The sequence below is a fragment of the Columba livia genome, chromosome 26, assembly GCF_036013475.1.
Source record: "Columba livia isolate bColLiv1 breed racing homer chromosome 26, bColLiv1.pat.W.v2, whole genome shotgun sequence".
Lineage (NCBI taxonomy): Eukaryota > Metazoa > Chordata > Aves > Columbiformes > Columbidae > Columba > Columba livia.
The window spans coordinates 1,691,684-1,716,293 of record NC_088627.1 but is presented as its reverse complement, the minus strand read 5'-3'; the positions used below and the strand labels follow the sequence as shown (position 1 = coordinate 1,716,293).

Sequence of the window (24,610 nt, the reverse complement as noted above, 5' to 3'; positions counted from 1 at the left end):
AAATACTCGCATGTGCAAATCTAAAATTCCGTTTCCATGGTTACCCATGCATGCAGCTTTGAACTTCACTTTCTTCCAACACTTGTGTTAGTAAAACTCATTCAGTCGCGGGTTCGTGGAAAGTGAATACAAAAGATGCATGAGGCTACATTTGCATGCTCTAGTATATATGATTCCTCTTCAAAAACACAGCCTGGATATTCACTGGGCTTTTCTGCCTCATTTTCTGGTTCCTGCTTTCATGGGTTTCAGCCTACAGGAATTTTCCCCAATATTATCAACCTTTGTGACTCCAGTTTTAGCATCACAAATACATGTACAGCTGGGTGATATCTCTATCTGCAGATAGACGTAATCATCTCGTAATCAGTCCTGCATTGGGCAAACCAAGGTGTTTATTTTTCTTGCAATCCAAGCCTCAATTGATTTTGCAAAATCAGGTTTCTCTCCTTCTGGTTAATCCCGTGTCATTCAGAAATAACGAGGCATTAGGACACGTTCAGCTCTGTTTTGCAGCAGCGATTGAGGGAGAGGAGAGAAAGGGAATTAGGAGTTTCAAAGTCAGGGCAGTTGGGAAGAGCTGAGCTGATGGGAAATCAAGTTGTTTTGGTTTTGAAAAGAGCAAACAAGACGTCACGGTCAGAGTCAGAGCGCAAAGCCCTACTGTACGTGAGTCATGAGGGCGTGTGTCTGTCCCTTCTGAGATCCTAACACATACCTTTAACTGCTGATAAATGAATACCTGCTCTGCATTATTTCCTAAATGCATTTCCTTACTGTGAAAACTATTTACTTTCCAGAAATTCCCCCTCCTTTCCCATTCTGGGACAGTTTAATAGAAGTTATTTTTGTTTCTCCGGCTATCACGTGCCTTGTGCAATATTTCTGTAGCCTCTGGACAAACATATGAGAGAGAGCAAAGGTTAACGATGATTTATGTCTGGGTTTGTAATTGCGCTGCGGTGGGGAGATGCCGGGCTGTGCACGGCACTTCAGCAGCATCCCGGGACACAGAGAACAGGAGAAAGCAGCTCCCCTTTCACTGGCAACCAATAACCCGCGTGTTCCGGCTGCATTTCAGATTAACAGCAAATTACAGGCACTGGTTGCAGGGTCAGGCTGCGGCTGAGCTCGGTTGCTGAGCCCTCAGGTCCCCCCGGCTCATCTATCGGCAGTTCTGTCACTTGGCTTCGCGGTGCCGCTGACTTTGGACCTTCTGCACAGCAACAAGTCGCAGAGCCGGAGGACGAGCGGGGACAGCGAACGCACAGCCCACGCGGGTCTCAGCGGGGACATCAAAGCTGTCCCCTCCCGTGCTGCCGGACTGGGAAGGCAGCGGATGTTCGGACAAATATTCGCACCTGGGAATATTCACATCACGCTCTGGTGCTGGGAAAACACCCCTCTGCCCATGCTCAGTGCCTGACCTTTTTAACTATTCAGAGTGCAGAACCAAATGGCTTTAAAGTGCGATCTGCTCTGAAATGGGTGACAAAGCAAAACAATGACCCCTTCTTATTCAGCAGATGTGATCTCCAGTCACTTTGTGCCCAGCTGTGTGTATTCAGGCTCAGAGCTGTTGACTTTAGCAAGAAGATGCCTTGCTGTTGCCCTGCAGAGCTTGCCAGGCTGCCCCTAGGGCTGGATGATGTTCCTCCATGTGCTGCAAAGCCATAACTGCTCCTCTGTCTGTCCCAGTGCAGGGACATGGAGGGTGTCCCTGGCAGGTGGGCCTGTTCTGAAGGATGTTGGGATGCTTGGAGGGATGGAGGAGGCCATCACAAAGCCAAGGATCTGAGGGTTTTATAGCTGTGAGCTGAGCATGCCTGTTGTGTACAGTGGGTGATGTCCTACAAACGTGGTGCACTCCTGCTTGGCAAGGGGTTGCTGTAACAGTGCAACAGAGGGTTTTGGTAATAGTCACTGACAAAAGTGTTGTCAGTTGCCTTGTGGGTTGAAAATCACTTTAAACTCCCTGTTGCACAATGTAGGTTTCTCAAAACTTTCCCCAAATTGCCTCTGTGGCACTAGGGACAAGTCTGAGAATTTCAGCGAGAGAGGAAATTCCTCCCGAGAGCCCAGAGGGGTTCAGAAGGACGAGAGCGCTCAGCTCTGTCTTGCGCCGCTGCCGTGTTTATTGCTGGCAGATGGTGCAGCCGCTCTGCCCTTTGGCCAGGATGGCAGCAGAAGCAAGTCCCTGCCCTGGGATGTACCGGGGACAGGCCAGAAGGAGAAGAAAGCAGAGTTTGGAGTGAGTCCCTTGTGATCTCTCCTCCTTCCTTTCTCCTCTTGCCTAGTGGTGGCATCAGCTGGTGCAGGGGGACAACATGCTCTCCACGTTTTGCTCCCATCTCCTCCCAGCTCCTGCCAACGCTGCCTGCCCAAAGGATGGGGACACGGGGAACTCCCCAGGAGCCTCTGGGGCTCCCGCTCCCTCCTCTTCCTCTGTCCTGGATGCTCAAAGCACCAGCCTGGGAGCGCTGCCTTTGTTTGCAGTAGCATTGGCAGCCCTTGCTCCTTCTTGGCTGGGGGCTGCGGGAGGAGGGGCTGCTGAGGGAGCAGATGGTCCCTCTTGCAGGGTTTGGGGGCCCGGCGCTCCTCGCTGGCAGGTTGGGGGGGATCCCCTTTCACCGCTCGTCTGGGGGAGGGCTCGCTTGCCTCTCACATGGTCAGTTCCCAGCTGAGCGCCTCTATGGGATTATGCTGCTATTCATCTAATTGAAATTGTATTTGGAGCAAAGAGACAGTATCTCTTTCCTCGGAGAATCTATTGTGCATAAACTGCACACAAAGGCATCCTCCTGGCAGAGGAGAGGGGGTGTCCGGGCACCACAGCCCTGCTCTAACTTCAGCTCTGCTGAAAACAGCCCCGTGTCCCTCCTGCAGCTCAGCACAGACCGTCCTTTAACTCCCTCTCACCAAAAGGGCTGTTTAGCAGCTTCTTTCTCTCCCCTTGCATTGTCCCGCTCTGCTCACTGACAGCACCGTGAAATCCACGGCTTGCCCTGCACTCCAGCAGGGATCCCCCACCTCTCCGGGACGGTGGGTTGCCAGCCCTTGTCCCCCCATCACATCACAGGATCAGGCTCAGAAAAATTGCGTTATCACCCTGGGCTGCCTGCCGGGGGTCAGAGCGAGTCACTGGTCCCACCCTGCAGAGGACACCCCTCCTGCAGTCACATTTATGGCTGTACCTCCATCAGGAGATGTAAAGTCATGGGGGCATGGGGAATTTGCAAATCAGTGCAACTATCTAAATGCAGAATGAGGAGGGTAAGAAAAAATAATCACACCCCACCCACAATGGCTTTATGGCTGAAATCACCTTGCACACACCCTCCTGGAAGAGCTGCCAGAGTTCATCTGCTATCAGCTCATGCCTGCGGATAAGAACAAGACCCATTTCTCTGAGCTCTGTGGGAGCAGGAGAACTTCCAAGTGGAAAAGGAAAATCTTTTTTAAAAAAGAAAATAGAAAGATTGTGCTGATTCTGCTTGCAAAGAGCTGTGTGAGCATCTGGCATGAGGCAAAGAGCAAAGCCCTTTGGTAGGGGAGGAGCACTGTACCTGTGAGACCCTACACAGGGGCTGTGGCCTGGGGAGCAGAGGTTGGCGTGGGACCCTCCTGCCCCTGGCAGCCCCTCCGGACACTGCACATGGTGGGAGTGGAGCAGGGGATGGTTCCTTGGCTGCACGGCGGCTGTTTCGGGAGTCGCTGCTGGCTGAGTTGCAAACATAATCCATCTGAGAACAGCTCATGGAGGTGCCAGAGGCTCTGCCCGGGAATCCTGTCCCTTCTGCTCAGGGCTTGTCCTGTCAGCTGAGGATTTGCAACCTGGGCTGGCCTGCTGGGCCAGCTCTGGCAGCTCCGTCTCTGTACGTGTGGGAGCTCCTCAGGCCTCCGGTGGCTTCATGAGCAGCAGCTATCGATGGCAGGGAGATCCTGAGGTCACAGACACGGTCCCTGTGGTGGCCCAGGTGGGAACAAGGCTGGCCATGCCATGGCTGTGCTACGAGAGCGCTGTGCCAGACTGGGTTCCAAGGGGCACTTGGCTTCCGTATCCCCTTTGCTAGCTTGGCAACACCAGCCATGGCCACCTACCAGCTTCTTCTGGGCTTAGGAGTCCTGTGTCTCCACTCCTGAGGAAAAAGGAAGATCGAAGCCCCCCTGACATACGTGCCAGCCCTGCAGTCTCCAAGGATGGATGGTGGTTGGTCTTCAACTCTCAGCCGCTCTCTGCTCTTCTATGTGGGGCATCCTGAGCTGCCCCAGGGTCTCACCACCCTCAGGGGCAGCAAATTCTTCCCTGCATGGAAGTAGGGTGTACCAGGGGTGAGTAGAGATACAACTAATACCAAATGGCTTTGTAAGCCACTGAAACCTTTGCACACAGGCACAAGGCAGTATGGCCTTTAACCAAGACTTACAGTGTCAGCTCTGTCTTTCTAGTGCTGGACTGGATCTGTGCAGCTGTAAGTCACAGCCACATCTTCTAGCAGCTCAAGGGAGTGTAAATTGCAAACGATTTTGTAGTGGAGGCGTTTTCCTGTGCGTGCCCAGGTTAGAGGCACTGACCAAGACCCTGTGGGCATAGAGATTAAATCATTTGTGGTCAGTTTCAACTGGCCATGGCTTCCTGTAATAAAACTATGCACATGCATATGTAAGCTAGAAGGTAGTTGTGCGCACTGGCTCTGTTCTGCTAGCACATGGCTGGTGTTGGGCAGTTGTCTATGGGCTGTTCTGTGCTATATGGATATTGCAGTTTGGGTTGTTTAATCCAGACTTGCCTGGAGTCCCTGGCCAGGCTCTGATATTATTAACTAGATAAAATGTGATTTACTTACACATCAGTAGCCTCCACATCATAAAAAGGAGTTTCAGTTTCCTGCTGGGTCCCAAACACAGCTCAATAACGGTTTTAAGAGTGTGCAAACACGGGCTCTGTTTTTCTAAGCGCACCTGCCCCCACTTGCAGTGACGCACCGGGCACGGAAAAATATTTGGTACCAGCTGTTCCCCCACAGGCCTCTCCCTGTGACCAAAATCTTCCCTTTATTATGTGTTTGTTTAATCTTCTGAGCTATATGCGATGCTTGAAGTAGGGGAAAGGGCAAGGCCAGCAGATGTAGCAGCGCCAGCAGCGCTGCTGATGCTCCGAGCCAAGCGGTCCCTGAGAGCTGCCTTGCCATGGGATCTCTTGGTACCAACAAGAGCTGTATATTTTCTGATCACTGTGTCGTACAGCCTGAAGTTTAGTTCACACCCTGCTCTTACAGAGGCAGCTCACCTCTCTGACCCCGAGTCCCACCTCAAGCCCTGTGCTCTCCTGTGACCATAGCACTTCATGTAACCCCTGAGATGCAAACATCAGTCTTGGAGACTCTGGCACTTACTAGGTGACCTCCATGCCCATCCTCCTTGACTGTGTTTTGTGGTTTACTCTGTGTTTTGTGTTTTGCTCCGTGTTTTGCGGTTTGCTTGGGTGATTCAGCCCCTCCTGGCTTTTCCCACCGGGAGGGGACTCCTAAAACTTGGATTAACAGACAGGAAAAAGCTTTAAACCATAAACCACGTTGACACACTGGAGGAGCTTTGAAAAGGAATGTAACCAAGATGGAAAACAATGTGAGCAGTTACCAGGACACATAATTTTGCACCCCTCTGTGTTTGTTGGTTGGAAATTGGATTCTCATAAAGGAGAGCAATAACAGACCTCTGGCTCCTTTGAGCACAGAGTTGGGCTTTTTCCCACATCCACCCCGCAGGGTTTTCCAGGGACACTCCGACTTTTGGGTCTGGACAAGGCTGGGACCAGGAAGCTGTGATTGAATTCTCAGATCCCGGCCAGGTCTGACCATGGGTTTGTCACCCTTTCTCCAAGGCTCTGCTCCTCCTCTGGATAAACTTAGACCAGCACAGACTAGTGCTGCAGAGCACCAGCACTAAACCCTGTTATCGGACAAACTGAGGTGCAGTTTACAATAGTGCGATGACCTCAGAGAGGATCTGTGGAGGAAAAATAAGTGGGCTGTGCCCTTTTTTGCTTCCTTAAAAAGCCTTCCTAGTGCGGCTTCCTTGTTTTTCACATTTGATTTGCCAGGAAGGTCATGTCTGACATTTCTTGGTTTTCCTGTAGGAATTGTTAGAGATCCCATGTGCAGAAAATGAGTTTCATCTGAACCGCCACAGTCCTTCCATAAGAAGCTGCCCAAGTATTTTCCACAGGTGTCACAGTGCCATTTCCAATATGTCTTCGGGACAGATTTGCAAAGCACAAAGTAAGCCAAGTGTGCCCGTGTCTCTAATTATTCCAGTAGCAAAACACTAGAGCTGGGACACAGCCCCCTCCCAAGGAACAGATGACCTGAAAGGTGTCCTCAATCCACCAGATCCCCTGAATTAAGCCCTGCAAAACGAGACCAGTAACAAGGCCAAGGAAGGGACACAGTGTTGTGCAAATATTACAGGCTTATCTCCTTATCTGGATTATGCAACAGGCCTAGAAGTGCTTCCATCCTGTGAACTTCTTTAGTGCATCTTCTGAGCTGGCGGGAGGTGTTGCAACACCGCGACTTGCTCCGCTCCGAGGCGTGAGGCATGTGCTGGGGGAATTCTTGACTTACCTGCTGGCTCCCAGACAGACGCCTCCAGCGCCTCTTGCTCAACCCTCACGCAGCACTTGCTCATAGGTCAGTGTGTGACTTTCTGCTTCCCAAGAAGCAAGAGAGGAAGCGGAGCCAGTGCTTTCAGGAGACGGAAGGGGCACACGCGCACCCCGCTCAGCGCTGGTTGCGGAGGGAGCACTGGAGCACAATTTGTTCTCTGAGCTCCCAAGTCACATTTCTAACTTCATTTTGCTGCGAGGAAGCCGAGCCGGATGGCTGTCCTGGGACTACCTGGATCAGGAGCCGTAAGCTCTGAAGCATTAGGGTCAGCAAAGCCATTTTTGCCACATGGCACAAGTGGCACTGGAGATCCCAGCTCTGCCCGGTTGCATCAGTGGGGGCAGGTGGTGGTGGGGCACCCCTTGAAAGGCCATTTCCAGAGCGCTTAATACAAAGGAACTTCCCTCTCTTGTACCCTGCACACTGCGGTGCGTTTACACCAATGCTGAAAACGCCATTCTGGTTTTCCCCCGTGCTGGCTGTGAAGACAGGTGGTCCTGTGGTGTCCCCTCCCAGAATCTGGCTGTGTTAGAAACCCACGGCCCGTGTCCTGGGAAACACGTAACCCACCGCTCCATCCTGCACCCACGGCAGCTGTGCTGCCCCGTTCCGTCGGCGGTGACACGAAGTTGAACCATTGCCTCCCGCTGCAAGGAACAAGAAATTATTGGCATGCACAGGCACTTTGGTTCCCATTAAGGTATTTGAGTTGCGGCGAACAGATATTCAGAAACAGTTGCTAAACGCAGTGACAAAAATAAGTCTTTAACTCTTTTTGACTCCTATTTGCCTTGCTGACTCAACACAGCTACCAGATTACATTCCTGCACATACAATAGCAATGCAGTTGTGACTAAATGACCTAAATTCTGATTGCAGCACCTCTGTCACTGACTGAGGGTGACTCAGAACTCACGTCTTGTGATTTGTTATTTGTAATTTGCCTTTTACTCCTTAGTTTAAACAATGCGCTCATCTCATTTGGGCTTGGAAAATGCACTTTGGCAAAGACTTTTCAGAGGGACAGTGGAACACAGTTGCATTCATCTTTAGGTGCCCAGATTGCTGTCAAGGCACTGAGATATCTAGTCACTTTTGAAGCTCCTGGTCCACATGGCTAGCTGCATCTCTGCTAAAAAGAAGGCAGGATAGGTAAATGCATCTGCAGCTAAGTCATAAACAGCCCTTTCCAAGAGATTGCTTGTCCAGACTCCTGGGGAAAAATCTATTGAGTCATCCACCTTCCTAGACATTAGTAAGGCTTCAAAACAAAGAGAAGAAAGGCTGAATTGATCATACAAAGCCTTCAGGGTAGAGATCCACGCTCCTGGACCTCCAGTATCCAGAAGTTCATGAACATCTGAGATGCCACGTTTATGCCCACCGGGGTTGTGAAGACTGTGTGACAGCGCAAAGCTGCATTTTGCTATGGAAAACTTGTCATCAGCCACAACTGCCTGGGCGGCAGAGCAAGGGCAGGCGCTAGAGTCTGTGTTTCTGCCTATTGCCTGTTCCAGCCAGCAGACCACAACCCCTGGGTATGTCTTTGCTACTGATCTGTTGCTAGAGATGATGTTGGGAGGAGACTGAGCAGGGGATCACAGTGCTTTACCACAATACAAATGCTAACGGTGGGAAAGAATTGGTGAAAGTGGCTCCTGGGGACATGCTGTGTGTGTGTGTCGCTGTTGGGAGATGGAGACAAGTCGTTCTGCTTTCTTTTTTCCATTGTGCATGGGTACATAACGTGGCCCTCAGCCTCCTCTGACAATAACGCTTTGTTTCCCTTAACCAACATCACTTTTTAAATGATGCAAATAATTCTAGTGCATCCAAACAGGAAGTGGGTGAGTGTCTGGGTGTCTGAATCAACATCCTGGAGGCCGGGCCTTTGCCACCAGCACAGCTAAATATAGGAGTCGCCTATGGATGGAAGCGCAGGTCTTGGAAATGGCAGAGCTACTGACACTCTGTGCCAGAGTGTGACCGTTGCCAAACACCACTGTTGCTCGGCCAGCTCAGTCCTGCTTGCATGGCCACAAGCTGCATCATCTCAGCTCCTCCATGCTGATGCAACCACATTTCCTCTCTGGTTGTGGCATCGGGATGGAAAGAGCAGAAGAGAGGGATGAGCACAGCTGCTTTGGTGCTGGATGAGCAGCACTCAAAGGCTCCCCAGATTAAACTTTCCTGGCATTGTAGGCTCAGCGGACTCATAGGGCAGCCAAGCACGGAAGGGGCTTCAGAACTACCCATCAGATGTTACCACCTCAAATTATGGTGTTTTTTTCTTCTCAATAAAGAATGTCAAGTGGTGTGTGAATGTGTATGTGTGCTTTTCAGCAGCATCTTTGTTCCCTATTCCTGCAGTCAGGAAATGTGGATCAGATCCTACTGAAAATAAGGAGAATTTTTGCTTCTTGGCGCTTTCACGCTGTGCACCGCTCAGAGCCACGAATCACCATTTTCCATGGGAATTTAGACAAACAGTGGCGGCAGAATTATATCCATCGAGTACTAACAATGGGCAGAGCATCAGCCTTCCTCCAGCAGAGCTCTGCTGAGGTCTTAAAGGACTGAGTTGGAAGTGTTATTTTAAGGTCCACGAAGAATAAATCTCTGAGCAAGTGCCCAGAAACTCCTTTGAATTAGTTATGATGAAGAGTGAACTAAAGAGCATATAATTTCATTTTAACCACGTTATCATTAATGAAACACACAGAGATGCAGCAGGAACATTGTACTGTGCTAGTATTGTGTTCCCACCTTTCACAGATATGTTCTAGACAGAGATGTTAATCTCGCAGGAGCGCTTCTGCTTCCTGCATGAACCTGACACTTTAAGGCAGATGTGGATAGATATTTTTTGTGCTGTGTTGAAAGCATCAACTAGTTTTTTTGTCATTTCACTAAAGAAAGTGGAAGCATTTAACGATGGGCTGGTGTGTAGGAGCAGTGACATTTCTGTGCTGCTATTCATCACGAGCATTTTGGGCCCACTACGCTTCTCTCTTTGTCCCAGTGCCCTATTTCAGAGCAGACTTTCACACATCTATTCTGGTTATTTGAAACACAGCAAAATCTACATCTAAAATGCAACTGGCAGTTTCATGGGGATCCAAATCCCGCCTCATATCGATGAGTTTCAGAAAGCTCACCAGGGCACCCTGGGGGCTGGCAGCTTCAGAGGAAAGAGATTAAAAGTTGGGAGGGGAAAAGAAAAAAGACATCAATTCCAAAATTTTGCAGACTAAAACGAAAAGAAAATCATGATTCAGATCAAAACAAAATACTGTTTCATCTCATGGGGGAAAAACTCCCAGTGTTTTCCACCAACTCAAGTATCATTATTAACAGAGGGTGACTTTGCTCGCAGTGAATATGCCATTTGTGGAAATGCCAGTGATGGTCATAGGAAGCTGGACATGACTTTTTGGTCTGAATAAGATGTTCAGGGCTGGACTCCCACAGGCCCGGAGCTGTGAAGTGCCTTTGTGCTGCTGTGGGGGTGCAGAGCCAGGGGGTGGGGGATTTTGTGTCTGCTTCATGAAGGATAAAGAAATATTGATTGGTCCATGGAGAGTGAGAATGTCTTGTGAGCCTGGGGGTTATGGTCCTTCCTATAGGTGCAGGCATCTTGTTTCTGCACGTGGCAGTTGGTCCATAGAGGTTGTCCGGAGGGAGGTGTGAGGGACCCAGAGAGACCTTCTAACCTGCTGCTGTGGGACATGTCCACGGGTGGGGGCAGGACTCACACCGAACACCCCATGTCCCACCTGAGCATCAGCCCTGGAGTCTCACTTAAAAGCGAACTGACCCTCCCAAGAGCCAAGGACATGACTGTGTTACAAAGGCATATAATAAAAGCAGAAATTTCATTTCAGTTGGGACAAAATTCTCCTGGCTAATCCCAAACATAAAAGGGAAAAGGGAAAAGGGAAAATAGAAGTGGCTTGATTATAAAATAATCATCTGGTTTGATTGAAAAAAATCAGTTGTTCTTGAAGCAGAAATCATCATCTGGCTTTCTCGGAGTCAGAAACCAATAAAAGCATGGGATGGACCCTGTCCTGACCAGACACTGGCTGCAAGGCAGTGGCACGAGTGAGCTGCAAGGTCGGCACGGGTCCCAGGCCAGCAGCCACCCTGTGAGCAGGGGCAACCACACACCACTTCTTCACATGCCCCATTTGGCAGACACCGGTGGCAATGTCAGCTCCAGGATAACCCAAGGACCGGCCATCTCGTTCCCAAAGGACTTGCTGAAGATCCTGGTGGTGTTCAGCAGCACACGCCAAGGCTGCGGGAGCAGTGACCGCCATCACGCTGAGGACACTCGTAACCCACACGTGGTGACAAGGGGCAACACACTGTCTTCATGACCTTCCCTTGGTGGGTAGAGTGATGGTGGGTTTCTGGATGGGGAAGAGCCCAGCTGGGAGCACACAGTGGGTGAGGGATCTCAGCTCTGGATGGAGCTGGAGAAGGTATCTCCACCTGCAGCCCTTGCTGAAGGGCTCTGCCCTGCGGGGTCACAGGCCTGGGTAACGGGCAGATGGTCTGTTAGTTTAGGTAGGCTTGATCCTCACAGGGAAGGAGGTGGGGGTGGCTTCTTGAGGTCTTTCTCATCCCAGCTGTCTCTGGGATTTACTGGCATCCCGTCACTATCGGTTAATCTCATTTCCACTGTCTCTCCTCGCTCTGTATCGCAGGGAGCAAAGGCACAGACATGCGCCAGGGATCCCATGGGAGCAGGGAATGCGCTCCAGCTGTGGGTCCAGCTGTGTGTCCTACCAGGCAGCCCTGGTTGGGACACCATGGCCGTGCTGAGGTCCGGCAGCTGCAGGGTCAGAATGGATGTTTATCACAACCTGTCCACAGAGGGCTAAGACGGGGACTGAGCTGGGCTCCTGCTGTGGTCGCCTTTAGGGCTCAGCCCTTCCCTAAAGCCTAGGGCACTACAGGGATTTAATGCAGTGTTTGAAGACCTGCCTGCTTCCCCCAAAATAAGACAGGGTCTTATACAATTTTTGCTCCAAAAGATGCTTACTTATTTATCTATCTAGCTGCCTGGGCACTATTTAAATTGACTTTTTTATGAACTGCAACTAGGGCTTATTTTTGGAGTAGGGCTTATGGCTTTGAGCATCCTCAAAAATCCTGAAAAATCACACTATAGCTTATTTTCAGGGTAGGTCTTATTTTGGGGTATTGTAGGTGTGCCTGCTCATGTCCTCCTGGCTGGAAGGATCCCTGGAGGTCCCTAGTCCAACCTCCTAATGTCAAAGCTGGAGCAGATCACTCCTGGCCTCGTCCAGTCATTTTGAAAATATCAGAGGATGGAGACTCCACAACCTATGGGCACCTGCTCCAATGCTTGACCAATCTTAAAATTACCTCTAAACAAGGGGCAGAGAAACAGAGAGCCAGAGATGAAGGTTCCGCTCTCCTCACGGGCGAGACGATACTGAAGCAACAATGCACCTCTCCCAGTTCTCTTCTGCTTCTCCATCAGGAGCCTCCAGACCATCACCACCCACGGCACGGCCAGAACCCGGCTGGTGCCCCTGGCGCAGAGGCTGAACAGAGAGAGTTAAAGCCCTAGAGGATCACTCCCTGTGCGGGTTTAGAGAGGCCAGCTGGAGGATCTGTTTTCTCCCTGAGCTGAAATTAGAGCCGTCTCAATGTGTGCTGCATTTCCCATGAAAGTTTCAGAGGACTTGCACACCTTTCACTTGCATCACCATTTCATGTGCTCTCACAGGTCTCCAAGAAAGAGCTCAGCAGGCAAATACTAGCCAACTAGAATAAAAAAAAATACAAAACGGCATACTTTTCTGGCCAAGACCTCATTCAAACTTAGAGAAACTGAGAAGCCTTCCCAGCAGCTTTGGTGGTGGTGAACAGATGAGGTTTGAATTTTATTTTTTTTGGTTAGTTTGTTTTTCAAAAAGCCGTTTTGTGTCAAAACAACGTTTTAGATGAAAACTTTTCAATCAGCTCGGGGGACAGCCAAGCACAGAGCCTGCGGGTTTCCCTTCTGCATCTCTGAGTCATTGTGAGAGTGGAGGGTCTCTATTTTTAGCCTCTGCACACACCAACTGATACCAGCTACAGCACCAAGCTGCTCCTCAGCACCGGGTTACCGTTGCGAAACCTCAGCACCAGCACAGAGTTGGTCCTCGGGTCTGGACTGGGGCGCATGGAGCGGCTCCTTTTTGGAGAGGAGCAGCAGGGCGGGCGAGGAGGGCAAGTTCTGCACAGGGATTATCTGATGTGTTCAGCTTGCATCACTTTTCCCTGCAAATGTAGGAGTGTTTTTTATGGGAACTGTTTGCAGCAGAAAGTTTTGAGTTTTATTTAGTAAGTCCAACCACCCAAACCTGACAACTCGAGAACTGTTTGTATTTGAGCTTGTCACACTGGTGCTTTCTGGGAGCGAAATGCTTCATGGCCTTCTCCTGCCTGGTTTCACTGCTGGGACTGCAGCTGGGGGTAGAAGTTTTGCTAGCTTTATTTTTGAAGAATCATCTTTGAAGTATAGAAGAAACGCTTTTTCCTCTGCCTTTGTTCCAGTGGCAGAGTGGGAGGAACCCATGTTTTTATAGTAGCTCCACTGCGTGCAGAAGAGAACAGGGATGGCGAGTGTCCAGCCTTGGGCCACATGTGGCTTTGCAGACCAAAGGAGTGGCCTTTTTTAAGCATATGAGTTAATTCTGGGTAGAAAAAGAAAGGTTTTCTCAGTAGAGCTGTCGGGCATGCATGCAGATGTCAAACAAGCAAGAGAGGGAGACTTCCACAACGCACCAGGGTGGTTCTGTATGGGGAAACATGACGTTGCGTCGCGGTGTGTCTGGGCTGCGTGATGCGTAGGTTAGCACGGAGGGGAACGTACATGGTCAACACAAATGGTTAAAGAAGAAGTGATGCAAAAATAGCTAAACAGACTAGAGGTGTCGGTAACCGGCCCGAGACACACAGCTTTTGTTGTAAGATGAGCTTGGTTGCAGCCTGCCTGAGAGACGCACCTCTCAATTACTATATGAAAGACACTGCACACACATCAGTTCCACGGTAGTGCGCTCATTAACCGTGGATTAAGCCACCACAAGACCGACCGAGTCCAGCTGTGGAAGGATATGTGTGAGACGGAAAACAAAAACAAAACCTTAACAAGCTCTTCAGTCCACTTTCTGACCCAAGAGATGCTGTTCCTGTAGTCTCGAATAAAAGCCCTGAAGCAGAAAGAGAAAGTGGGGACTGGAGGAACTCTGTTCCTCTATAGCTCATATACATTCACTTTCTTCCCTGAACCATTTTAAGAAGCAGAGAAACAGCAGAAGATGTTCCTCAGCTGCGTCACTCCAATAATTAACAACCAGGAACATGCCGCTCTTTGATGAGGCTGTGCTGACGCCATCTTTATCAGATATTTGCGAGCTGAAATTAATTACCTCTTGCCGCATGTGCACACTGCCATGTTTTGCAATATTTGCATAGATCAATGCTAATTATTTACACCCGCCTCAGAGGGTGCTTTGGCTCAGACCCACCCCGGCTGCCCACTGCAGCAGGGAATGGTTTTTGTCTTGAGTGTGCCACGTGTGTTTGGCTCACCAGTTTCTGGAGAAGCAGTCCCAAGGGCTAATGAAGCAAGGGAGACCTTCCTTGCTCTTTACTGATGCTATTTTGCTGGTTGCAGTCTCACTTTGGAGTAAAAACCATTACCCTCCCTCTTGCTACTCCCATGTCTGTTAGTGCTTCCTCTAGATTAGCCCAACAAGTCTTTATCTTGTGTGCGGAACGCGCTGGCTGTAGATCTACTGCATCTGAAGGTCGGGAGATGAGTGGGCCAGTAACTCCTGTTTGTAAGGTCTGTGTGTCTTTTGTTCACTCCATCCTCGTTTGAGGAGCGTCTGCTGTTCGCCAGCTCTCAGCGGTGGTTACGCCGCCCGGATCACACTTCATTTGTGAATGTATTAACAAAACTCTTTAACAATAATAAGCTTTAAATAACAAGAGGGGACTGGTGAATGGAGCCTCCATCTGTTCTCACCCACAATGTGCAAAGTCTACCAAAGTCAATGGACTTCTCTCTGCTGAATTCAATGGGCCTTTTGCCAAAATTTGTGTGAATAAAATGATGCTTGTGCATGTATTTATGAATGGTGAGGATATGCGTAAATCCAGCATCCTCTGAGCGCCCATGAAACCGTTTTTAACAAATCCCAGCAACTGCCTGTCTGCAAATGTCATGTCTTCTTGTCTCAGGAGGAGGAACTCCATGGCCCTGGGACAACACCTGTGCTGCAGCAGGAGAGGGTCACGTCGGAAAGCAGCGGCATTGCAGAGGACACAGCTTCCCCGGTGCACGAGTGCATTTCAGAGACTTCAGCGCCGTACCTGTGACTAATCTCATGTGCCCTGGGATTTCTTTCCTGCAGACAATCGCTGCTGTCACAGTGTTTATCTAGTTATAAGAAATCCAGTGCTGTTGTGACTTCTACAATGGAAAATGAGACTTGGGGAAGAATTCTGTGTAACTGCATGTAATGTACATTGCTCTGAAGTCATTATTTTCTCATAAGGGGCCCCTGAGCTGTTGAAATGACACATAGGGAGTCAGCACATAATGAGCCCAATTAGGGATGACTTTAATGTCCCGCTGGAAGGGCATACGTTCTCCGCTAATCTTGCAGATACCCACTTGGCCATGCAGAGCTGCCACAGCCAGCTGGACAGAAAAAGCAGACTTAATCTGGATTTGTTCTGATATAGCCATTTGGTGTTAGTCCTCAAAATGTTCTGATGGTTTGGGTAAAATAAGCCCCAGTGCAACGTCTTCCACCTCGGCACTGGCAACCTTACTCTGTTGTTCTTCTACAGAAACTGGAGTCTTGTGTGAGAAAGCAAAGTGGTAGGAGACAGAGAAGGAGGAAGGTCAAGTGTCCTGGAGCAAGCGACAGAAGTCCCGATGGCATCACGGGACCTCCCACAGTGGAACTGAGAACTGGGTAGGGACAAGGCACCTTGTCACATGTTGCCTGAAGGTGTCTGACTCCTGGCCTCTCCACAGAAGCTATCAGTGCAAAACAGCCTTTAAAATCTGCTTGCAGTCCCCATCCCTTCTGCCTTCCCTTGGTTTGCATTTGTCCCTGAGGCTGAATGACAAAGAGAAAATTCTCCTTTACATCAGCTGCTCCTAAGGAGTCTCAGCTTCACTTTCCAAGGTGTGTGTGGTGAGAAGGGACACCATACCCAAAAGGAAACCAAGGGCTCCCATGTCAGTGTGCCCTTGCCTCCTTCCTAACGCCCCACAGTTCACAGTGCTCAGCACTCAGTCCTCCTGCAATGGTCCTCCCTGCTCTCCGGGCAGCTGGGTACCCTGGGAAGAAAGCTGCATTTCACCCAGCAATAAAAGGAAAAAAAGTTTCCTTAAAGTTTATAAAACATGGCTGAAAGCTACAAGAATGGAGATGGATGAGGAGAGGTTTTAAACTCCACCTTACAATTCCAGGATGATGCTGTTTGCCGAAACAAGCACCAGCGAGGTACACTTGTTGTCTCAGCCCTTCTACTTGCAGCTTTTTGGAGGAACGCAGGTGCAGTTACTATGGGATGTAGTTTGTTTTGTATTTGTTTATGTGTGGAACTACTGAACTGTGTGTTGCAGCTTTTCCAGATCTTGGGCAGAAAGCGATCAAGGTGGTGAGCTGGGAAAAGGCTGGAGCCTCACAGGTCGGGGTGCTGGGGGTCGGGGGTGGATGCAGACGTGCATCGCAGCACCTTGGGTGAGCAGCAATGCAGACGTGCATCACAGCACCTCGGGTGAGCAGCAATGCAGACGTGCATCACAGCACCTCGGGTGAGCAGCACCACCTCCTTTCTTCTTCTCTGGCCCTTGGTAGCGGCTGTCTCATCAAATGCAAACATCTTAATGAGTTGAGCTATTCAGTGGATTTCCTCTCTGTTATCCTAGCTAAGCTATTTGCTCTACTCCCAAGCCGGCAAGCCTTCCAGGTCAACTGAAGATGCTTTGTAAACTTTTGCACACCATCAGATCTAAGCAGGACGGTTATAAAGCAATGGAGAGGAGTTGAAAGCCAATTTACCTTTCATGAGAAGTGCAGGTACCCTGGTGATAAGCTCTTGTCTCCAACAGAGAACCTGTGAAGCCGTGAGCCAAGAAGCCAAACACTGGGAGAAATCACAGGCTTTTTCTTCTTTTTCCCAGGGGAAGTTTTGCTATTTTCCTGCTTGTGGGTGATATCATATACCTTAATAACACCCCCACCCCTCCCCACAGTGTCATTCGAGCTGGCACTCTGCAAACTGTCACCCAAAGGTCAATTGCTCTGAGTTCCACCCTTGCAAGCGGAGCTTTGCTGCTGACACCGGAGTCAGGGTTCGGAGGCGCAGGGCGCCGGGTCAGCTCCTGGCAGATGGCATCTGTTTGCTGCTGCCCCGCTCCCGCTCAACCCGGTGCCACTTCTTTGTGCGCAGGACAAACGCGGCAGTGACAGTGCTGGGGGACACCCGCTGTCACTCCGTCCTGGGGCTCCCTGCAGACTCAGTGACACGTTTTAGTTGTAGAAATCAGATCTCAAAAAAAAGAAAGAAAAATAATCAATTTTTGAGGTTTCACCATTATACGCTAGAGGTGCAACTTCTTTTTTCTTCACTCCTTTATTGTTTAAAAGATCCACAAAAGTAGGAGCAATTGCAGAACTGCTGTATCTGAGAAGCCGTCGACTCAATGCACGCTAATCTGTGGAAATTTACTGTGCAATCACTGCAACGCAGGGAGAAAGCTCTTCCTTCCTAATCCCTTACAGCTCTTGTACCGCAGGATTACTGCTGCTAACAATAGCGTATAAAGCATTCAGGAAGAAGCGTGATTTTTCCGATGCTGGGCTGTGTGATGTCCCACACTGCAAACACAGCTGCTGATCCTGCTGGTTGCGCTGCACGTCTCTTTGCTGGCTCCTTAGGGTGCAGTGTGATGGCCACTTTGGAGTGTGTTGCTCCACCTGATATTTGATGATGACTCGCTGCAAACCCAAAGCAGAAACGTGAGGAAGTTTGCAGGAGGCTCAAGCTCGTGCTCCCCATTTCTGGGAAATGAAAGCTTGGTTTTGTGAAAAGGAAAAAGACAGAGCTTCCCAAAATATTCTATTTATGAGGCAGAATGAACCCTGGGACATCCAAAATCATGCTTGAGGAGATGTGATTTGGGTCCCGTGGTTAGTACGTTACCCTAGGAAGAGAAACAGCTGAGGTACCAGAATGAGTATGTTCTGCACCATGCACACCAGCCTTCTCCTGGCCCCATGAACATTTACTTACATACTCTGGATGAAGATGGTTGTTTCTGCAGCCTGTGCCCAGGGCATGCACTGTGAGCAGGAGGAGCGGAGCCAAGCCTCTGACTCCACTCACACAAAGATGGTGCTTGAACCTTTGCTCTCCCTGCCTGCCCCTGGAAAGGCTCCGCCAAACCAGGCACTTTCTCTGCCAGAAGTTTCGATAAAAGTGTTTCTGGGGAACCCGCCTGGCCAGTCTGCAGCTTGCACTTGATTTCCCTGGATATTCAAACAATCCAGCTACTGACAGGATGTTTGCTGGAAAAGAGTCCAGCAGTTCTGCAAAAAGCACTTTGGCACCTTCCCAGCGAAGCAGTAGGAGCGGATCGGGCAGCTCGTCTGAGCAATCGGGCCAATCGTGGCACCGGTGCAAAACACTCATGTTTGGTGCGTCAGAAGAAATGGATGCAAAGAGCACAAATGAGGGAGAAGGGGGAGAGAGCTGCTCTGTGCACCCCTGAGCAAAGGGGAGCCTAGAGATATAGTAAATCTGTGCAAGTCACTGCTTCCTGCTGGGGCTGCCTCTCCATGGTAAACCTGGGCATGGCGGAGGGTGGCACCATGGGGACATGGGCTGGAAGGTCTTGCTGTGATTGTGGGTCCCTGGCATGATTTGTGCTTTCAGAGGCAATTCCTGGACAAAAGTTTACGGGCAGCAGGGACTTGATACTATTGCCCTGTGCACTTAGGTGCATTCATCCTGGCTGGGAGGATAAGAAAGTTTAATAGATTGTTCTGTGTCAGAGGCCTCGGGGCCAGTAAACAGTGCCAGGCATATTTAAATCACTAGTGGAGATGCAAGCACTCCGGCTGCTGGTAAATCTCTGAGCATCTTCTGAGCAGAGGAGCAGCCGCCAGGTTATGAGAGGGGTGAGGAAGGGTCAGGGCTCCCCAGCTGGGCATTTCAAAGGCTGTTTTCTGCCCAGTTTCTCATCACTTGCCAGCAGGAGCACTGCCACATGCCAGGGTTACACAACCCTTTACTTAAGGAGCAGGCACTAAGGCGTAAGCTTTCCCATCCGTTCTCCGGACAAAAGGCTCAGCCAGTTCTTAGAATACCTGAATGCACAATTCCTTTCGTAACCGCCTCACAAGTGCGTTGCGGGCAGAGCGGAACCAGCCAAGAGGGGCCGAAGGGAACGGGCTGCAGCCTGGGATCAGTTTTCATCTTGCTGGGCTGTTTTTTTTCCCTCCCTGTTCCCTTTCATCAGATCACACAACCTCCCAATGTGACCTTGAGGGTGCTGCGGGGGAGGAGGAAGACACAGCAGGATTTGTGCAGCGGGGAAAATACCGAGCTTGGACCATTTCAGTGCGACGCTGTCCCGGGGCAGCTCGGGACCTCAGCGGGTCAGGGGACACAGAGCTGAAGGAGAAAAACCAGAGGATTTGGGGCCCACGGATGCTCCCCTCCCTGTGCTGAATTATTTTGCAGACTCAGCAAGATCCCCTTGCAGAAAAGGGCCCGCTGGGAAGTCCCACGGGGCTTCAGACAAATTAACTCAGTGTTACCCTGAAACAAAATCGCTTGAGCATGACTCTGCAGGGTGAGAGGCAGGCAGCGGGGCTGAGGGGATTGTGTTACATCAAGGCAACGATCGATCCCAGATAACGGCGAAGGAAAGAGAAAGGACCTGCCTTTGTTCTTGTTCCCTTGGGGTTTCTGTGCACAGCGCTTACCCTCTTCTTTAGGGTCTTGCACACGGCTGGTAGCCAGAAGCTGACACTTGTGCTGGGCCTGATCCCATCATTAATTTCATGTGGGTAAATGGGGAAAGACTCCACTGAACCCCCTGCTGGAGCAGGAATAGGGCTGGTGCTGCTGGAGGGATGCTGGTGGCCCCATGGCCACCACCCCGTAGCCCACCGTCCCATCCTGGGGCAGCGATGGGTTCTGTCTGTCCTGATGCAGACAGTCCATGGCTGCCTGTCCGTGGCCCATCAGCATCTGGTGGGAGCTCCAACACACATTCCTGCTTATGCCTGCCCATAGACGCAGCAGCGGAACGAAGGAAGAGGGATGTTGACCTTAGCACAGGGGCTGTAGGTGAATTACAAGCATGTTAAGGATCATGCCCAAGCGAGGAGAACCAGTTCCGCCCTGGCAGCGTGAACAGTGTGGATCAGAGGCTGGAAAATCCCCAGACACAGGAAAATGAAGAAATGAGGCACCAAGATTTTCTTTTGAACACTTGGTGTGAGTCAGAGGCACAGGAAAACTGAGCCTGGGAGGGAGGCAGTGGGTCACAGGCTGCGGTGCCCGGGGGAAAGGGAACAATCTGCAGGTGATCGTTCAGGAGACCCTGTCCCCCAGCATCATCTAGGGGAGCCACCAGGGACAACAGCAAACAGATTCTGGGTAACTGGGCTAGAATCAATCAGCCAGGGCTGGGATCTGCCCTTCTCTAGTCGCTCAACACTTCTTCACTTGAAACTGCGGTGTCAGATCGAGCCTCAGCCTGGCCTGACAGTGGCAGCACCGCTCTCGGATCCTCGATGGCTGGGTTGGGAAAGGGCACACAGTCATTGGGTTTTCTCCATTTTGCAACTCAAAACTTTCTATGCTCAGCCTGTCTCAGTTCTTCAGGACTGGATCGATAATCCGCTGAGATCACCAGACATTCAGCCTTCATCTGCATGGGGAACTGCATAGGCTGTGCGGTTACTTGGAGGCTGAGGAGGCACCGGATCGCTTTCGGTCAAGCACGTCTCTGCAATCAGGGTTTATGGAGGCTTCTCAGCAGGATGGGTAAAAGAAACACAGAGACCAGGAAGCAACTGCTGAAACTGCCAGTGATTAAAATGCAATAAAATGTTTGCCTTCTGCTGCTGAGCAAGAAGTGTGGCATGTGTTTTGCTGAGGTAGCAGAAGTGGTTGTGCTCACTGAATGAGCAGCTAATGAAAAGCCTTTCAAGCAGGAAGCAACGCTGATGAAGATTACGAGCCTGCTTAGATCTCAGAAAATGAAATGGCCCAGGCTGGATACTCCTGTTTCACACCTGATTTTAAACTGATTGAAGAGGGTTTACTCCACTCTACACCAATGTGGAAGGAGTGGGAGCAGCACTTGGTGCCAGAAGCTCGGGAACATCCCCCTGCCCAGGCTACCTGTCAGCAGAACGAATCCTTTCTGCAGCCCTGGACGTGGCAGCACAGGCAGATCACAGCCCAGAGTGAAATCAATCTGGCAGCAGCCATTTGTGCTGAATCCAGTCCCACGGGAGCAGCTGCTGAGAGGCAAAAGCTTCCGATCGTGCTAATTCCTCCTGGGCATCAGAACTTGTGGGGTTGCAAGTGGTGCTGAATCAGCTGAAGGGATGGCTGGATCCGCATCCTCTTTATTCAGGTGCCTTTGTGTCCTCTTCCCCTCCTGGTGCTGTTATTAACTATGGGCAGGCATGTGTCCCTGTTGTGCTCAGATGTGGTTGTGGGAGCAGGGCCATGAGATGCTCACCCTGCTCCGCACTGTTCATCCCTGACCTCAGTTGTCTTCTCCCGAGGTAGAATCGAGCTACCAGCATGTGACAACGTGTGATGTGCGTATAGTCACTGTTTCTTAAATCGTGCGATATATAGAAAGCGCTGATAAAGCTTGGAATATCCACAAGGCTGTGTTTGGGTTGGGGGACAAAGCAGGGAAGCACACTGGGAAAGCTTTGTACCTTCACACACAGCTCTGAAAATGAGGGGAGAGTGAACCACGTCTCTCTGCTCCCAGCCCTAGTTGAAGCAGGGTGCCTTGGGCAGGGAAGAGTGAGATTACCCAGCAAAGTTGTGCTCTGCAATGGACTCTGATTTCTCGTGAGGTGTCTAACACTTTGCTAATCTTTCCCCAGAATGATTCAGAAGACAGCACCATATCTGACAGCAGCATCTGCCTGGGGCCCAACCACTATCATTACTGATATTCTGTTCATTCTTGGTGCTAGTAAAACCCACTGTCTCTCTGGTACAAAATTTAATTCAATTGAAAGGGTTTTGCCATTTAATTATGGCAAAAGAGCACAAGTTGCTATTCAGACATGGAACTATACAACAACGTCTTCACTCTGAAATCACCTCCTGCCTTGCTGGGTGCATGCAAAACAGCCTCCATGTGCAGTCAGTGATGCTCGAAGCTTCATTGTCACCTCAATAAGAATTTCCTGCAGGACCAGGTGAATGAAGGAAACACCAAGTTTGAACTGTTCCGTGTCCTCTCAGCACTGCGTGGAAGTGCTGCTCCCAAAACCATCCACAGATGTTGTTTGGGGAAGCCAGATGCCAGCAGAGTGCATTGTGTGTGCCCGTCCCATCCCCTTGGACGGGGATGTGATCCTTACAGTGCTCTCCAGGCTCTTCTACACTGTGGCTGCAAGTCTCTTCTAGGCAGCATATTACAAAATCATATGTGTGTACAAACTTGTTTGGGTAGATATTCCCTGCCTCATCTCTTCCCACTCCCTTCAGGGCAGGAGTTATAACTTATCCTTGACAGCTGGTTCACACTGCAAACCCTGCCGTGCTGCTCAGCTTTGCTGAAGGTGGGCAAAGTGCCTTCACAGGCTAAAAGTTGGCAAGGATCCATGCATTATAAAATCTCAGCTCAGCCAAAGCCCCAGAAGGATTCCTGGCAGAACAAGAGCAGGCATGTCTGCGTAGCCTGACGCTGGGAGATACTAACATCAAGCGCTGGGTTGCAAAGCACATCTAATGGATGGAACAACACATTCCTAGGGTTGCATTCAAATCTTGCAAGACACACAAACACAGTCAAAAAAACCCAGTCCCTCTGCAGTTTTGATTTCTCCAGCAGCGTTACACTGACGGTGTGTTTTGGCTAGTTCTAGGCTAAAACAAAGCAGGTATTCTTTCTCAGTCATGCCTACCTTTCTCATAGGCTACCAGGTGTGCCAGGACCCAGTCCTGTGGCACTGCCCGTGCCAGACTCGGTTGCACCCAGCATCCCATCAAGGCTCATTGCCCGGCTGCTGCTGCCTGCGTAATGCAAGCGGTTACAGTCACCAGCTTGGATGCACCTGCATGTTCCAACACCAACGAGCTGGGTGGTTTTGTTAAACGGGTTAAACCAACCTGTGCTGCACATGCTGGGGAAATTCAGCTCAGCAGCCCAGCAGTGGAAAGGCCAGGCAGCTGGTGTGGGAAGGCTGCCTGCATCCCTCTGCAATCGCGGGGGAAAGACAGACTCCTGAGGACAGCACCTCTGCTCTGGGGCTGCTTGCTAGAAACACATCCCTGTGCACCCTTCTTTTTGTTTACATCTGCAGTTCAGAGTGCAAATATTCAAAAGAAATAAAACAGCATTCGTTGCTGCCGAAGTACTTGTTACTGCCAAACCTTAATCAACCACATTCTGAGTGGGCAGCAGAAGCACAAAGCTCATTGACAAAGACAGTTACACTCACTTTTTAACCAGTTCTTTTAACCGGTTCCTTGTGACGACCCGTTTGAAGAGGTCTGTTTCATGCCTGCAGTTTTCTCTTGTATTTACTCATCTTTCACTTTTTTATATTCAGTGCTAATTTCAAAACTCCTGGCACCATTTTCTCGCTCCCTGGAGAAACCACTTAGTTTTCTAACCCATTGCTCTGTGTATATCCCAGCTGGCTCAGCTCTTCACACTGAGCTCCTGATTTCAAGCTCCCTTCCCAGTTCTCCATCAGGATGTACCTAAGCCTTGCCAACAAAAAGCAGAGATCAGGTTTGATACCAGTCCTAATGCTGCTGCTTACATATCTGTTTAGTCTGAACTCTGCTAAAAAATTTGAAATTCAGGGCAGAACTACAGTGCTGGAGTCCCAGCTGTGTCTCAGGTACAGGCAATCCAACCTGATTCAGTGTGTTTTTTCTTGCAGAACTGCTTTTCTCAGGCAAAATTTAATAGAAGCACAATTTTTACGAAGTCTACAGGACTCAGCTGTGGTGTTGGCCATTGGTCTCACCCAGCCTGGATCTCTTGGCCACCTTCTCTGCTTGTGAAGCCACTGCTGTTCCCCAGGCTGGCTATTTGACTTTTCTCATTTCCCATATTTCTCTTACAGCTGCGCACTAATTATTTTCATGGCACCAGGGAATTCCTCCCGCACATCTATGCAGTTTTTATGGTTTCAGCTCGAGGTTACATGACTTATGGCAGGATTAGAGTGCTCCTGGAGTGGTGACGGACCTTCATTCTTTGTGCTGGTGCCACTTCTCAAGAGAAGGATTTTCCACCCCCTGGCTGCGCGTTCCTGCTCTGTCTTGGTGTCCTCTCTGCTGTGCGTGGTCCCTTCTGACCAGACCACCGACATCAGCCAGGTGGATGAAAACACCCCCTCCAAAATACTCTCTTTATGTGACCAACGCAAGCCACCCAAATTGCCACACGGCTCCCCAGACAGCTGTATTGACACAACCACAGGGGTGGAATTTCTCAAACTGGCTTTGCCACTACAAAAATGCTGGTGGCACCACACCCTCCAGCTGCCTGGGAAAGGAGCAGCCGGGAAGGTGGCAACTCAATCAGCCGCCTGGCAGGAGGGTGAGCCTGGTGTGAGACATCAGCATATCACAAAGGCTTTGTGTATTCCAGAACCCAA

The 24,610-nt window shown here is 50.1% G+C and overlaps 1 long non-coding RNA gene across 2 annotated transcripts in view; it reads right to left on the bottom strand.

The window, feature by feature from the left end:
- Positions 1 to 2,795: 2,795 nt before the first annotated feature.
- LOC135576411 (uncharacterized) overlaps positions 2,796 to 24,610 on the bottom strand; it is a 51,691-nt gene continuing 29,876 nt past the window's right edge. For both annotated transcript variants that reach the window (XR_010468129.1, XR_010468130.1), the window contains 2 exons: positions 16,492 to 17,719; positions 2,796 to 16,454 (listed from right to left, as the gene is read on the bottom strand). This is a non-coding gene — a long non-coding RNA (uncharacterized LOC135576411). The remainder of the gene's footprint in view (positions 16,455 to 16,491; positions 17,720 to 24,610) is intronic.